The sequence below is a fragment of the Polypterus senegalus genome, chromosome 12 (genome assembly GCF_016835505.1).
Source record: "Polypterus senegalus isolate Bchr_013 chromosome 12, ASM1683550v1, whole genome shotgun sequence".
Lineage (NCBI taxonomy): Eukaryota > Metazoa > Chordata > Cladistia > Polypteriformes > Polypteridae > Polypterus > Polypterus senegalus.
The window spans coordinates 59,396,887-59,414,935 of record NC_053165.1 but is presented as its reverse complement, the minus strand read 5'-3'; the positions used below and the strand labels follow the sequence as shown (position 1 = coordinate 59,414,935).

At 36.1% G+C, this 18,049-nt stretch overlaps 1 protein-coding gene and 1 long non-coding RNA gene across 6 annotated transcripts in view; both read right to left on the bottom strand.

Annotated features, from left to right (window-relative positions):
* Positions 1-18,049, bottom strand: part of LOC120540672 (paxillin-like) — a 71,137-nt gene that overhangs the window by 36,369 nt on the left and 16,719 nt on the right. The gene's annotated exons all lie outside the window — the stretch shown is intronic.
* LOC120540675 lies at positions 13,238-17,106 on the bottom strand. The gene is made up of 3 exons (XR_005635837.1): positions 16,797-17,106; positions 16,087-16,170; positions 13,238-15,673 (listed from the first exon to the last, which is right to left on the bottom strand). It is a non-coding gene; the product is annotated as an uncharacterized LOC120540675 (long non-coding RNA).

Genomic DNA, 18,049 nt, shown 5'->3' with positions numbered 1-18,049 from the left:
CAACTTCACTTCATTTATTTTTCATGTTTTAAGCATTAAGCATTTCCTGTTCTCCTAATATTTTATGCATATTTATTTCTTTGGCTGCTCAGTGATGTCAGTTACGGTATTACATTTTACTTTGTCAGATTCCTGGTATTGTTCATATTCATTAGCTTTATAAATTTTATTTGAACTGTTAAACCATTCCTGATATACTCTCCCTGTACCCCTTCACTCACTCATTCTCAGTGATTGTGTAAACAGTACTGTATATGAATATTCTTCACATGAGCTATTCCATTACATAAGTTACTGCAGTTCAAAAGCAAACCATTCCAGCAGTTGAACACCTCTGTCCCAAAAGATGCCTCAATACATCTTGAACATGGGCTTCTCCACTTCACATCAAAATAAGAACCAGGGACTACCTGTCTTGCAGAATGTTTTATGCAGCATACTGTTAACACATTGAGTTGCATTTAACTCTGGTACAAATAATCTTCCATTGCTTGATTTGGTCTTACCAGAGTATCAAAGTTGCTGACCAGTCCACTAGTTATTGTGCCATATAAGAATGTACAAAACTTAACAGACCAAATTAACGTTTAAACAAAAAGAGCAAAAATAAAGAGTACAGGCTTGTTATTTCCACTAGTGTTTTGCGCACACAGATTTGTTGAAACATTTCAAAACAGCAAGAGATCCACATAAAAGTTGGAAACACCTAAACGGTGAAATTGCAATGCTAGTTTTAGAAAACCCTAGAAAAATGCCTATCGGAAAGGAGAATTTAAAAAGAAGAAAGGGAAAACAAAAAAAAAAAAAGATGAAAACAACCGTGCTTTGGTTGCGAACAGTGCAAGCAGATAAGGAAACAACTAATAGAATCAATTAAAACAAAGATAGCTACTAACACAAACTTTCACTCCAAGCTCATTGGCAATGTCACAAAGCATGAATCTTTCAAAACGATTCCACAAACACAACAATGACATCAGCTTCCTCCAATAGCTAGCATAGTCGAAAGGATCTCAGTTCAAATCAGCATCTTTGTAATGAGATGGAACAAGCGGTTTATAGCACGAGTACATATCCAAAAAATTTGAAGGAGCTCTATGATACTGTGGGGTAAAATATCTACAGATTGCTTTTAGCATTTAGTTGTCCTATCTGAAACTGGATAGGTCTACATAAAGGTAGTCACTAATCTGAGAGCAGTTTACCTGGTCAGCATTGTAGGCTAAAAACAGAAGCAGAGTTTGTGGGTTCTGTCCACTGTGCTGTGTGACAGAATGAGGACCTATCGAAGGCTAGTTTACCTGAATGATGCTGAACTGGGAAAAAGGGTGAGTGGGAACAATGACAAATGTCCTGACAAATAACTGTTGACAAATCCATTGCATTCCAAAAATGTTACCTTATCTATGCAAGGCTCCCACCCCATGGTATTTCTCAGGAACATTACAAACGACCCAACCGAGCACTGAGATGTGACAAATTGAACGTTTACAACTCCTAACTGATAAGACACATCATCTAGCTCTGAAAGCATTAATTCATTTTGCATACTTAATTTCTGAATTTGCGCTGTAATGTAATAAACTTAAAATAAAATTCCACTTTTCCCCTTCAGAACAGCAGTGGGAATTTCCTTAATATAATGCATGCTTTCCACAATCCATTAGTTTTCATACTTACTCAGTACCATTTGCTGTACAGTGTAGCTGGTGCCTGTTCAGAAAACAACATGTGGAAGGTTCAGAGGTGCCAAAAGGGAGCACATAAACCCCACAGAATGTATATTGTAGATGACAGGTGATCACAAGCTGTTTAACAGGGAAAGCAAACAAAAACCACTGAAGGCAATGTGCACATACCACAGGACACAACCTGGAACGACGAGGAGGCACGTTCTTACTGCCATACTACTAGTCATGTATCTGAAATAATTCATATTTAAAAATGGAAAAAAAAAAAAACTTAATCACAAGGATGCCACTCTTACCACTGGATATACTACAAAGTACATCCATAAATCGGTCACACATTGCAAACGTGACATTAGGTCATAATTAGCAATTTGGTTATCTGCTCAACACTTTTTTGATTCAGTCTTTTTTCTCTGCAAGCAAAAGGATTTAAAGGTAGTAAACTCTAAGAGACACTCTGCAGGCTCAGAAGTGTAATTAATTTGTTTAGTTTAAAACAAGAGGCTGGGGATTAGACTCATCTAAAGAATGCATATTATTCATAATTACTCCTAGCACAAGGGGTATAAAATGGGGGATGTTGGGACTTGTCTTAGTGTGCACAAGATTTTCTTGCAGGCATACATGGAAAAGGGGGGCTAAGATTACCATCTTTTAAAACGAAAGTGCCTAAAAATCAGTGTTTTTAATAATTCCTATGTAAATAAATTGCGTAAAGGGAGATCTTGGGGTATACACTTAAGGAGCACAAGGGTTCAGGGGCATCTTTCAAAATCCCACAAGGTGTGCATTTTGTGAGCAAAATGAAGGATGACTTTAGCAAGCAATGTGTTAAGAGTATTATTAGTTATAGTGTGTGTTTCATTCAATACAATTTGAAACAGTTTAAGTTGAGCAATCGCAAGGAATCATTCTTTAGAAAACTTATTAAAATATGTCACTCATCACCTAATACCATATCACCTATCATTACAAGGCATTCATACACTTTTAGCACATTCCTGGCATGTTTGTACCTGTAGTGTTATGCAAACAGGCCTACTGAATCGCCAGCAGGACGGAAGCAGAACTAGGGAGAAAATGAAAAGATCACTTCAGAAAATGAAATCAAATTCTAGGGCCACTCTGGCATATGTTTAGTGTTATAAATTTTTGGCTTAATGTGTCAAAAAATTAAAAAACTGCAAACTACTAACTCTAATATACGAGAAGGAGAAGAATAGAAATAATGATAAAATGGTAATGATAAAAGGCACACAACATGCCCACAACACCCAAGGATATGTGGGTAAGGAAAACGAGGCTAGCGCATAATAAAACACAATATACACATATCTTAAGAGAACACACAGACATTGGCCTTTAAGTATTACAGGCAACGCCCCTAGTTAATACAACATTACCTTAAATTTACAAAAAATAAAGTGTGACCTCATCCTAGGCATTCAAGCATAACACCACTACTAAACTCGAGAGATACCAGAGGACCTCAACTGCTACCTGCTCAAAAGTGGGTTTGTTGAATTGTGACCCTACATAACCTTTCCCATCCATACGTACCCACGTACATCGGCAGCAGTGGGACAAGACAGCCACAGACAGAACAAATCCTGATCACGTCTTCAACTTGCCACTCTCCAGTGCAGATGTAGCCTACTGACAGAGCCGTTTCTGAACTTTAAAAATTCTTTAATACGAGCCAAATGTAATCATTTGAGACATAGATTGGTTTGTTGTTGTGGTTATTTTTTCTCCTTTGTGGATCAGCCTTTCCAGTATACATTTCCCAACACTGACCCTTTCCATCTGTGGAGCCAATGCACCCTGCTGGACACAAGCCACTTGGCAATGTCAACAGTAAAAGTTGTGATTGATCAAACAAGGATATTACTAAACAATTTCCCTTCAATAAGCTCATAATACTGTAGGTAAAAATTTACAAATTTAACAAAAGACACTATGCCATATACACCTACTGTACTTCATTATTAAGGAAAAATTGTGTGTCTCATGGGAATGACACAGACATTCTAAATATGAAATGTGTATTAAAATTTCACAGAGCAGATTGTTGTGATTACTTCTCAGGATGAATACAAGTATAGGATACCATTACAAAATGCCATACTTAATAAGCTAACAATGCCATTCATCTTTAGTGTAGACAGGCTATGCTTGCCTCCTGGCCATTTTAGAATGCCTTTCAAGACACTGCTCCGCACCTGCAGAAGAAAATAAAACCCTTTTGAAACTGAATCCCCTTTCCCCTATTCTGTACTAACCTCATCTTCTATTTACTCAGCAACCTATGGCTAAAGCAACCTCAGATACAAAGTATCATACCTCTTCTTCTATTTCATGAAAATGCAAACTAAAGAATCTGCCTGTTCTACACCATATTCAAAAACTAGCACTTCTCTTAATATGTTCACCTAATATCCTGGTCAGTACTCTACTACTGGAAGCTTATCTAAAATAAGTTTGAAGAAAAGCTTTACCTTTTTAACATTAATCAATGCTTTGCAATGTTCCTTTCTAAAGAAATGTGCTTGTGCACGGGGTGAAGGGCCATAAAAAGCATTTGCCACTACAGATGCAGCAAAATTCATTTTCAAGTGCAAAAAGCATTAAAAAAATGTTTAAACATCTTTTGGACGAAACATCCTCTATAAAACGTGCAATGTTACACTTTCAGTTCCACTATTGCATTAACACACCTGACTAAAAGCATTGTTACAACCACTAACAAACCACTAAAATATTCAGAATAAGAGGTTATGACCCCTTCATACTGCACTGGTGCACCATTACTTAGTAACTACACCATTTTTAATATAAAACACAAGCTGATGTTGGGCCGAATGGCTGATTTGTAAACATAACAGTCATATCTGCTTTCTGAGTTAGTGCCATAAAGTCCATGTCACTTTACAAAACTTTTTGTAGAGAGTTATATCAGATTTGTCGATTGCAGTTGGTGATTTCGTTAATGCACCATGTCAGATTACATGCCTGGGGGGAAAATGGGAGAAAAAAAATTAAAATTAATTTCACACCTCATGTGTCATTTACCAATTGAAAGTAGATCTTCCACTTGCACAGTCATATAACTTGCCTCTATTTCTGACAACCAAAAACATGCTGCATGATGAAGTCATGACTGTAACACCACACAAACGGTTTATAAATGTGGGGCAGTCAGCCCATTCTGTTTTAGTACATAAAACATCAGACAGATGTGCTTCTCTTCTATTTGCGAGGTTCAAAATATGCATGTTATTATTCTCCTTCACTACATTCTATGCATTTATACTTCTACTTAAACACTCATTGGTTTTCAACTCTAGCATGCAAAGAGCCCACTCCCTCTGACCAGAGAGAAAAACAAACCTGTTTGATTTGATCCTTGCCAGTCATAGACAAGCTGATGTCAGTTGTTGGGTATGTCACATTAGTTGATCAGTTTCAAGGGGGTGCACCTACAACTGGCTACGATTATGCAAATAAAGGATACAATTGGGTGGGGGAATCTCACTGGAAAAGTAGGCTAATGTAACATGGGTTTAAGGAGGTCATCTCTTTCGTATGACATCCCCCTCCACCACCACCACACACAGAAGTTTGGTATCTTTGGTCTTTCTGTGCAGGAAAACCCGAGTTTCAACACATCCCTCTTCCATGTTAAAAACTCCGTCACAGTAACAGAATATAACAGATAGAAGCCCCACAAATAAGAGGAGTTTCAGTGCAAGATAAATTGTTTATCAAAAATGTGAAGAGTAGCTCTGACAGGCAGTATATTAATAATACTGTGCCTACCAAGTAATGTAGATTGGTCACAAAAACCCCAATTTAAAAAAAAAAAACAAAAAAAACCACACATTGTGAAAAATTAAAAGGTACGTAGTTGATGCACTGCTAACTACTCAACCTGATAATCAGCAAAAGGTTGACCACACACAGATAGCTATATGCTACATCTAGATTTCTACTATTACCACTATCACTTTATTTATTTAAATATTGATAACTGGATGTTTAAATATGTTCAGATTTACCGGCACTGAGGTGCTTAAGACACTTTGAAATTTCATTTTAATTTTAAAAGGAATCATTTATAAAAAATTGCTGCAAATCCCACAGTCACGTAATGTCTAGTCTTCACTGGAGCAAATGTAACAGCCCATGACAAAACTCACTTTATTTCGTAGGAGTCTCCCACTACCCATTACAAGTCCATACCCAATTTCAGAAAAAGAATGGAGATTTATCAAGAAAAAATTCCCTTCATCTTCTTGAGCATTGCACAGAAAAATAAAATTTTAAGAGTGCCATGTGTTACATTTTTTCCTTGTGAATTTGGACATTCGTTAGTGGACCTCAAGAACTTAACTGAAGTGTACATTTTTTTCATCATATTATCCTAAATCAGGAAAGTGATTAATGTTTTTTCACATATTTTTTAAAAGTCCTTAAAATTACAGTAATCCCTCGCTATGTCGTGCTTTAACTTTCACGGCTTCACTCTATCGCGGATTTTATATGTAAGCATATCTAAATATATAATGTGGATTTTTCGCTGCTTCGCGGGTTTCTGTGGACAATTTACTTCTGGTACATGCTTCCTCAGTTGGTTTGCCCAGTTGATTTCATACAAGGGATGCTATTGGCGGATGGCTGAGAAGCTAACCAATCAGAGCATGCAGTTAAGTTCCTGTGTGCCGATTGGCTCAGCGACAGAGCGCCGAATTCGATTCCACTGCGTTAACCAGGAAGTCTCATCTCGCTCATTCAGCATCAATGTGTTTCACTGTGTAAAAAGTTAACTGTTGTGTTTATCTTTGTGCATAGTCAATCCCTTTGTTATGTCTCCAAAACGATCTGCTCCTGCTACTGCTTCAGGAGCCGTGCCCAGGTGCCATTGGAAGATGCTAACGATTGCCGAAAAGGTAAAAGTTTTGGATATGTTGAAGTATGGGAACAGCTACACCGCTGCAGGACACCGTTACGGCATCAATGAGTCCACATTTTTTTTTATTTAAAAAGGAGGAAAAGAATACAAGATCTACGGCCGCAGTGTCCTTTAACCAGGGCACAAAAGGAGTTCTAAGTGGATGTAATAAGGCGGTAGTCCGGATGGAATCTGCTTTAGGGATTTCGATTGAAGGACTGCCAGAATAACAACGGCGGTGCTACAGAGTCAACTGAAGAGGCTCTTTTAGAAGAGCTGTAATGCTCTCCTTTGTTGTGCAGTAAAATTAAAATCATCGTTATCGGACAAGTCGTCGTGTCATTGTTGGTGAGTACCCATAATTTTCTACGTACTTAGTACATGTACGTACGTTTATTGTAACTGTACACACATTTTATACAATTTTTCTTGCATTGTAGGTATTTATTGCCGGTGGCCTGTCCATCTTAATGGCTGTAACATATGTGATATTGGAGACGCTCTACAGTATCTTTAAAATAACATTTTGGTTTTATGTACAGCATTTACATTTTATAGATTTTTCACTTAGTTTTATATTACCTAATCATTTACAATGATTAAAACTGTATTACGTATTAAATTAAACTCCTCAATGATATACGATACGTATGTTTGTGAGTAGCATATAAACAGTGTGTTTACATACATAATAGCAACGAATCTTATAACTAAGAGAATATAAAGGGTTTATGCTGTATAACTGTGCGGGGAATATTTATAAACAGTGTGGGAGAGTTTATAAGGGTTTAAAATATATAAAAATAACCATACAAAAACATATGGTTTCTACTTCGTGGATTTTCACCTATCGCGGGGGGTTCTGAAACGCAACCCCCGCGATCGAGGAGGGATTACTGTATAGTGCATTGAACTAGTCCTCTGAACAGTGCAGTTTCCTCCCCTTGTGCTTCTCTCCCTACCAGTCCCTCCACCACCCCTCCCCTCTGTGCAACCCAGTTGAATTAAGAAGATTTGAGAATGCCATGCTATACTATGTTAAACTTAAAAGTACAAGAACTTTATTTTATTTTAGCAAATGGTGTTAGGGGTACACAGTCCATGCACGCAAATTCTGGCCATTAAGTTTCACAGATTTGAAAAGAATAATCAGATGGGTGATTAAATACATTGGCAAAGAGAACATTCTAAGGTTATCAAAAGCACCAACAGCAATATCAAAGATGAATTTATTTTGTTATCAAAGATATTGCATACAGTGGCTAGACAACAACCACAAACTTTTGCATGTTAAAGGAAAAGAAAAGAAACATTAGGATGGGCAAGCATGGATAGAAAGTTATAATCAAATATATCGCCTGTGTATGCAAGTAGTTAACAGGTATAATGTAAGCAAAATTACAAATATCTTGCATAACACCTTCCACAAAAATAATGAATCTACATAGTTACAAATTTTCTTTGGCCATCAATATACATGCCTGGATGACCATCCATGGAATGCAGTGTAGGTTTCGCGTCTTATTTCACCATGTCAGAAACATGAACCTCATACAATCTACTAATTTTTGAGAAAGATTCAACCTAATTTACCATTGTGGATGGACCAATATGCTTCTGTACTCTCAATTCCTCTTTGGGGTCTCACTAACTTGAAGAGAAAGGAAAATGAAAGTGGTCTTCACAGGCTAGTTGGATCATCCAATCAAACTTGTGAAATTTTGTTTGTGTGTCTTCTCCATGTCTAGCTCATTTTCCCTTTTGGGATATGGTTTAGTGTGAAACTAGAAGCACAAGCAAAGTTATGGAAGTGTGTTGCATAAGAGGAATTGGGGGTGGGGGGAGGGTTAATCGCATACATCATTACCAAATTAATTTGCAGAAGTTTGAACCTATTGCTATGTTAAAATAAGCACAAAACAATTAAAATGCAAAACTAGTAAGAAACATACAGTCTATGTATTTATCACCATCTGCTAGCACAATTCTCCTAGGATCTGCTTTACAATGAAACAGGCGCAAACACTAAACTAATCCAATTATTATATTTCCACTACTATTAATTTCTGGAAGTAAAAAAAAAAAAAACTTTCTAAAACTACACTGCAGAAAACCTCTGACGGAGCTGGACTCTAGCCCTTCTCAGCCTGTGAAGTAACATTATCCTGAGGCGCCTGAGCAGAGGTGCGAGGAAAAGTATATATCTTATTAACCATCCATTCCAGGCTGCTGCCGGCCCAGGGCTCAGATTTAACTTGTCTGCTAAAAATATATTAAATGCTACATAACAGGTAGGTGACTCCACTCCACAAGTTCTTACATCCTTTTCTAAAATGGATTCATAAATCTGGTTGTCATGCGAGTATCCACTTTCAATTTTATGATGCACAAGTGGTGCCGTGTTAAGAATTGCTGCCAGCAACCCCTCACCATGCTTGGGAAAAGCAGCACTCACAGTCTTGCCACAAGGAAGTAACTAACTTGCACTCTCAAAAGCCTGATTCACAGGATTATACAGCTTGTGGAATTCAAGAATGACTCATGTCAAACTACATCAAACTACTCATTAAATCAAAGAAGAAATTTAAGACCTGTGGTGGTAGTAAAGTACAAAATTATGGCAGCAAGAGTAATATATACAATTACTTGGGACACAATTTGCTTCCTCCTTATAAAAACTCAACCTACAAGCATACCGATCAAGGTTTCTAAATTAGATTAGCTTTCTGGGGATTAGCAATCATTACATTATTTGATTTAGAGACTTGCAAACATATCCCTACATGCCCGGATTTCTGCACTTCAGTAGGACCCCCAATCAGGAAAAAAGGTATTTTTCTTTACCACAGAAGTTATCCTAATAACAATAGAAGGTTATCTACACTTTTACTCTCAAGCTTTATGTGTGCAAAAAGACAACAAAAGCATTTTAAAGACTATGCTATTCAGATCATAATGCTTCAGAAAAACAGCATTAGAAGAAAAAAAATTGTGTAACTATGCACTAATGATAATATGTTACTCTAAAAGGCAAATTGGAATTAAACTTCACGAATCTTCAGCAGTGATGATAATCTGGGCCTGATATTCAAAGGCAGCAATAAAGTTAATCTAATAATTGCTTTTAATACTAATAAAGTACATTTAGGGACTTGTTGAACAAGATTACTGCATATTAGGATAGACCCCATGAGTACAACTGCTGCTTTGTGAGGACAACAGTGGCAAATTATTCACCAACAATTCTAACATGATCAGCGCATTTTTTTTTCTATTCTTTTTCCATCAATGTGCTACAAAATCACAAATACAAACTTTACGTTTTATCCTGCCAGAATATCTGCATCAGCTACATGACCCTGCATTTTCCTTGAACAATCATATTTACAGATTTTGTTGGTGTTCATGTATATACAATGTAAACTGAAAAACTCAGAAAGCTCAGCTCCAGTGTTTCTTGGCACAGTCCTAAATTTATCTATCCATACTTTCTTTTAAATAAAGTTATTCCAAAACACAGTCAATTGGATGTGGGGGATTATTACCTCAACAAAGACAAAGAGGATGAATCAACCCAGAGTGGGATGGAAAGTCACTGTACGCTCAAACATGGTGCAATACAGTGTCACTGATTAGTAAAACACAATCTTCTACAAATGGAACTCAGGGTCACAAGAAAAGAAATGCACATGGACAAGTAGAGTGAGCAAATAATACACAGATCTTGAACTGTAAAATAGGTCAAAATATTTGTAACTATTTCCTTATATTTCAGACACACACAGAAAAGGAAAGCAGATTTTGATACTTGATTTCACAAGTAAAACACAAGCAATTTGTGCCCTGAAAGAAATCAGCTAATTTATAAAAAGTGTATGAAATCTTCCAAGATAAGCAAGTAAAAGTTGCCTTATTCAGCCACTTCAAGTTGCAGAATCACATTTGTGTACAGCACCAAAGGAGCAATTCAAGTGAATCTTTCCTTGGATTCAACTGGCACAGTGAAGAGAAAAACAATAAAGTAAAATTTCGAAAAGCACAATACAGTACCTTAAAAAAAAAAAGAAAGAAAGAACAGCACTACTCAAAGCAGCACATCTTTCTCAGCCCTAAGGAGACTACACTTTTTAGTGATAGGTGTACAAGTGACTGCTTGGAGAAGGAAACGGATGTGCTTATTTCTACTTCTACAAAAAGCTGTTCTGTGTAGGGAGTTTGAGGGCTTCTGAACAGTATTAGCAGCTGCAATAACAGTGAATTTCAACCAAAAAATAATCTTAAACTTATTTTCAAAAGTCCATGGTGAAGCAAAAACTAAAAACTCAGCCTGCCATTCATGAACACAATGCCATGTCATTCAGCATTCACATGACACTGCAAATCAAAAGTGCAGTAAATTAATGCTGCTTGCACCACTACCCATAAGAAGGATGCTCTGCTGCTTGACAAAATGTCAAAAAGTGTTTACTGTCCCAGATGACAGAACAAAAGCGAAGAGGCTGCACATCAACTTTAACTTCTTCCGAGTTCTATTTACAAGACATGCACACTTGCAACTGGGCCATAGGATGTCAAAAGAAAGCCACCAAATAGGATTTCTGATTCACTTGATAATAGCAGATCTTTACTCCACAGAATTGGAGACAGAGACAGAGCCTGAGTAAGGCTCAGGCTCTATTGCTAAAATGCAGGATTTTATCAAATAGACTATTTTGCTGCTTTGCAATTTGATTATGGAAGTCAAACTAATGATACTGGAGCAGATTAGTATAAGGAGAGGAGCAGAAACCAAAACAGAACTAACTAGTTTAAGTAATTATCGAAAATACAAAAAAGGAACAACAATTTAAATAGGAATATAACCTAATGGTATAAACACAGTTAATGGGGTGGGGAATTCTGAAAGATAACCACCTATGTTACTCTTCACCACCCTGTGACAAGTGCTTCTTTTGTCCTAAAGTTGACCAAAAGCAATCTTATGCTTAAGAAACTGAAAAAACACAGTAAACATAAAAATAGCATGGATCTAAAGATATATGCTGCTACATTTACACTCTTCCCAAAAAGATGCCAAAAGGTAATTTTCCTTGGATGAGCACTGTTCTTCACCTTCAACAATGTACACAGACCCTTCCTAATTCACAGTCAAGGGAGCAGCTGGACAGCAGGCGGAGTATGACCGTTCGCATTGAGGGACGACCAGCAAAAGCTCACTTACTATAAGGTCTATGGAATTTATACACTTTTTGAAACTGTCAGCCTTCCACACTCATTTGGAAAACAAACAAGCTGGTCTGAGCTGTACTGTATCATCCAAATCTCTCATGACTTCTCACACTCATTAACACTACATCTTACTATAGTCCAGCATAATTATTTATTTTTTTGTATGGACATTTGCCCCATTTTGGCTTTGTTCACACAAGCATATAAAGTAAATGCCTAGGAATCTGGACAGGTCTTCATCCAAGAAATAACCAGGTCAGCATTCCTGAGATATTTAGCTCTTCTTTGTTCACACACGCCCTGAACTTGGCAATTTACCGATGAATTCCTGAGATAGCCTGCATGTGTAAAAAGGTGGCTAAAGTAACTGTTAGTTCAGCTGCATAAACGTGCATGCAGTATCAGGCTTGCTGTTGTTAAAAGTCACCTTTGTACTAATTTATTGTATACTAAAGTAGAAAAGTCCTAGCGTCAAGACAAGATCAATGTTATGTCTTGGTGCAGTCCTATAGAGCTGATGCGAAGTTCTGTATACATGTGGACTATGATACATTATGTTAGCTTTGTTTTATTGATTAAAATGTACAATTTATATCATTAAGTTTAATTCTTCTTAGTGTTAAGTAAGCATGTATCCTCTTTACAAAACCTTAATCTAGTTTGGGGTCATTTGGCTACACCTATTTCCAGCAATGTGTGACACAAAGCAAGAACCAATCCTGGACGTGGCTCAGCCTCACTACTGGGCACAAACAGGACAGTTTAGAGCTGGCATAAAGTGCAAATCTCTGAATGGGTTTTATTTGGGGGTTCCACTGTTCCTCCTGCATACCACAGACAGAATGTGCCAACTCTACACAGATTCTGAAAAGATGGACCAATGACTCCCAATTTCTAAACAACTAAAGCCATTGACCATGTCCTCCTTTAACTATTAAAATAATTCATATTTTAATTAGTATGATTAGTATGATACCACTCAGACAATTGCATTTCTCAAACAGAGCTTTGGTTAAAAGACTTTAAAAAAGTAATTTCCAATGAAACATTTAATTCCAAACCCTTTTCACAATTCTTGAAACTGAAAACCTGCTTATAATGTGGTTTGTAAAAATAAAATAATTTCTACAGGCCAATAGACAACATAGCATTTCACTGAAATGACAAAATTAATTAAGCTCCACTGAAGTCCACGATAGAAAGTTCAGACTTAGAAAAGAGACCAATGCACCAAAAAGTGTCTCTTGTAACCCAGCATGCACACAAAAAAGCAGTATTCTGGGTATTTTAAGTGAGGTTTCTAATTTCCAATCTGTGGAATAACTGTTCACTGAAAAAAGTTGAATTGTTTTGATCTAAGGTATAGTTTTTTTTTTGCAGTACAAAAGACAGTTTAGAAAAATAACATTTTCAATTTTCTGCCAACAAAGAGACCTAACAAATGTTACTTTGACATTGGCATTTTAGTGAGCCAACATACAGCCAGCTGGTACAGTGACACTCGGGTTGTGTTCATGCAGACCAATGTAACAGCAGTTATTGTGCTGAAAGCACTTCTCTGGACAAGCTGTGATCCCCTATGCTCCCTATTGATGTTCATTCTACTTATCCACAACATTTTTTATTGTTTCATGACATTTCATGTGAGCTACAGTACAAAAAAAAAATGAATAAGTGAGAGTGCATATTGTTAATTGATTTAAAAATATAAAACACAGATCAATATGCCTTTCTATGTGGGAATGAGCAATATAGGTTAATGCCTGAAGACAAAAGCTGCATCTTATTTTCACTTTCTTACAAAGGTGCACACAACTAAGAGTTTGTAAATTACATTATGAGAACAAATTAAAATATTACATTTATAAATAAAACACCTCATCTATATGTAAAGGTAAGCTTTATTACATCCTGCCGTTTTCTTTTTTGTTGTTTATCTTGATAGATAGATAGATAGATAGATAGATAGATAGATAGATATAGCAAAATCAAACTAAATATGTTAAGAGCAGGAAAGCTAAAACAAAAAGATTAAAGAAAAATGACAGAAGAAAAAAGGATCACTTGTTAGTTCAAAAAAGAATTCATAAATAGTAATTGATAGCAACAGATATTAGATGTCTTTTTGTGCTTGCTTTTTACACCTCACAAACAAGAGGATTTCACACTGCTTTTAGTTGTGAGCTTTGTACAGCAAACCAACCACAAAGATAGTGGTGTGTGTTTTTTGTTTTTTTTGTTTTTTTTTAAATGAGGTTTTACAGTTGATGTATACAATGAAAGACCCGATAATCTTTCCAGTTTGTACTTAACATGACATGCTTAAAATATAGTTTGATTGCAATTCTATGTTGCAGTACTTTCAAGTGCATCAATTCAGCATTACAATGGGTTTATTTATTTCTTGAATCTGCATTTTCTTGCAAAGGATCATAAGGACCCAGAGCATATCCTGACAGCCACCCATAAGCTTGTAAAAAAAAAGCAAGGAAGCTTTAATAAATAATGCAAATAAACAATACCATTACCTCAAAAAATATGGAGATCAATGAAAACATTTAACATAGTAAACGAATGAAGTACTGCAGTCAAATTTGAAATGTGAAACACTGTACATATGAATAAATAGTAAGAGTAACATAAGCAGACCATTTTGTAAAGCATAGCACAGCTAAACTGATTTGTACAAAAGGGATGAAAGCCACAAAATAGGGTAAACCATTCAGACTAGAGCTTCCTATAGTGTCATTACCAAGGCAAATTATACTATATCACTGAAAAGGTCCTCACCTCCATAGATTAGGAGGCAGAAAGATGATTGAACATTTACTGTGATGTGTGTCATGGGTAAATGGATTATCAAGAAAGCCAAGATCTCTACCATCTAACACATTTATATGAAGAGAGTTTAGGAAGGCATATGATTATTATTGGTGCTGAAAGGAATTAGCATTTCACATTTTTAATTCCGATAAAAGTAATTCATTAGAAACTTAAGCAAAGTTTTCACAACTAAAATGAACAAGGTATAGCCTTGTCTATGTGCAAATAATTCAAGCATACTGAAAAGTTATTTAAATTTCAGAAAATAATCTGCAGAACACTGTAAAATTATTGTTATAGATTTGGCTTGGAAAATGGAAGTTAAGCGGTTGCGGGACACACAGAACTGAAGAAGCTCCTAAAAATGCCCGCATGCATCATGTTTTACTCTTCTTCAATAGAAGTTAGAATATAAAGCCACCCTACTCAAGCTGGTACTTCAATCTCCTGCAGACGAGTATACAAACCACCTGAACCACCATTTGTAGACAAAATACATTTCTTTTGTTCACACTTTCAAATACAATATGATAATCAGTCTAAAAAAAATGCATAACCTGTTTTGTTTTATTTAGCAGTTTTCAAAGCCTTACCATTGCTTCTCATAAAGAACATCCTTACATGTTAACCAGAGCTAAGCTATTGTATTTTTGCCTGCTTTTCACATTAGTATTTCAGAACACAGACACAGTCACATGGGAAAAGGTCTTGTTTAATAAATTTTACAGTTAAGAGGAGCACAGCACACTCTGAAGGACTCTGAATAAAACAGCAATTAAGAACAACAATGTAGCCTACAGGCTAAGGGACTCCTCTGCTGCTGCTTTAATTGTCATATCTAATTTACCATGTAGTCATGAGAAAGTCAGTTATGCTACCAATGCTCAAATCATTTAATAATATATATCAATGAACCTTACCTTTAATTAAAGCCACATAAGGCACAGATATGTATTTTCACCTCATTAAAATGTATTCACTAGAAATGAAGACAGACAAAAGGATAGAATTTCTTGTAGTCTTGTTAAAAATGTAATTTGAAATTGCAAAATCCGCAGTATTATAAATAAAAACGTACAAAACTTGTGTGATTACAGTAAAGTCACTGACAAGATTATACTCTCAACCTTCTTAGCTGTTTTTGTGGCCATTAGATGGCTACATCTATTACAACATGGAAATCCCAAATTCTGCAAATTCTTTTAGTACACAGCAAACAAACATTACAAATCTACAATTAAAAGTATGAAAAGTTACATGTTAAAAAAAACTAAATATGAAGAGAGAATAAATGCAGATAAAATAAATCTTTTAATTCAGACACACAAAAAAAAAAAGAGAAAAAATAAGAAAATTTTAGATGGAAACAGCAGAAGGAGATCAGAGGCTTACACCTTGCCCTGAGAAAAATGCCTTCAGATGTTGCGCGGGTGCTTTGTGTGGTATGCCCCACTTGTTTTAACAGAGCAAGAGAGTCTGGGGAGAGAGAATACATGAACAAAGCTGGTTTACTCTACACATTTATACGGCTTATTAAAGAGACTCTAAAGCAAAGGAATGCAGACAAGAGAATAATTCACTTATTTTTCTTCATCTAATTGATGACTGACCTGCTAAGCTGCCTGGAATGCTTTATGAAATTGGCTTTTCACATCATTGCTCATTTGCCCCCACCACTTTCCCCCCTGTGGCTTCCAAGATATGGAAGAACAGAGCCTCGGTCAATATCAGCAAAACACTTTGCTGAAGCTCTATAGTAAAGCAAGAGAATTCCTCTCAATAAGCACATCATAAATATACACTGCAAACTGTATATTGGTGCAGGCAGGGTTTATAAAACTACAAAATAGCCAATAAAGCATAACTCATTGGTTTTACAAATAAAATTACTGCCATCCTAGTACTTCAGCTTAAATTATAGAACACTATTGTTAAGGAATCAGCCATGAGCACCCTGGGTTAGAACAATAGCAACAAATTATTTGGAAAGGTCACAATAGAGATAAAAAATGAATTTTATAAATAACATGACATAAAACAAATACCACCTGCCTAAGAGGAAAACAAAATTATCAAATGATAGGTAATATTTTGCTTCTCACCTTTATCACATTTCTTTTACTCCCACTGATTACTGACATGTTGAAATGCTGAGGGAATCTTTCTGTACAGCTGCAGATAAGAAAAGATATATGCTGGGGAGAGTAAAGGCGACAGCCTGCCATCCTCATTCATGCATAGAGAAATCTCTTGGCACAACATTACAGTGGTTGAGGGGCACTTTGTCACGGGCACAGGAAAGCAAGGTCAGTCAGTCAGAAGACATACATCCCATTCAAGACAATTAGTCATAATTTAGAAATATTACGCTAAAAAGAGGTTAACATTATATATGTCATGAAATGACTACAATGTCAACATTTAGGGGAGCTAAAATACTCATTGCATTCTATTCAGATGCTCACAAAGCCATGTGCGAAAGGAATGGAAAGAACCAAAATTAAAAATGTCAGTGTCAAGAAACATGTATTACATAACATTGACTCTTTCGCTGTCACTCCTCAAGATAATAAGGTCTAAAGAAAGGGTTCAAAACAAACTGCTAATGTATTAAAGCTACAACCTAACTCTTTCCCTTTCCTTGCATATCCATCCCAAGAGGTCACAGAATGCCTAGTCCTCCACTAGAGACAATAATCATCTGTCTGTAAAATGACTGTGGGGTGTATGTATGCGTTTAACATTCTGCATAATAAAATTATAAAGTGTTAAAAAAAAAAAAATTACACACCATTTCAGAAACTGCATTAAAACCTCCATTCCCCACAAGAAAAGTCTGTTCATAATCTTCAAATATATGGATATCAACGTTACAAATATGAAAGACTTATTTCTTCTGTGCCATTTTAAGTATAATAGGTCAAATGAACATTTAAAACTAATCACCAAGAAAGAATCCATCCTACAACCACACACTAAAGCTGATATCTCATTACACAACTGCTAGTTATTGGATATGTCAGATCTGCCAATTGCTATTGCTGATATTATTGCTGGACCACTTCAATTTACACCAGGCTTTCATAATTTTTTTTTTTTTTGTTGCTGCCCAATCTTGCCCTTTTTAGAGTCTTTATCATGGCATTCAACAAGAAATGTGTCTTGATCATCAGTCCTTAATCAAACTGTGGTGATCCACTGCATCCCATTCCACAAATCATCTGAACCGTATTACTAATACACACAACACTGATTTGTGACCCAACCCATGGTTTAAAAAACTCTGATATACCTGAAAAAAATAAAGATAAAAATGCTGGCCATGACAAATTTAGGGACAGTGTGCCAATCCTAC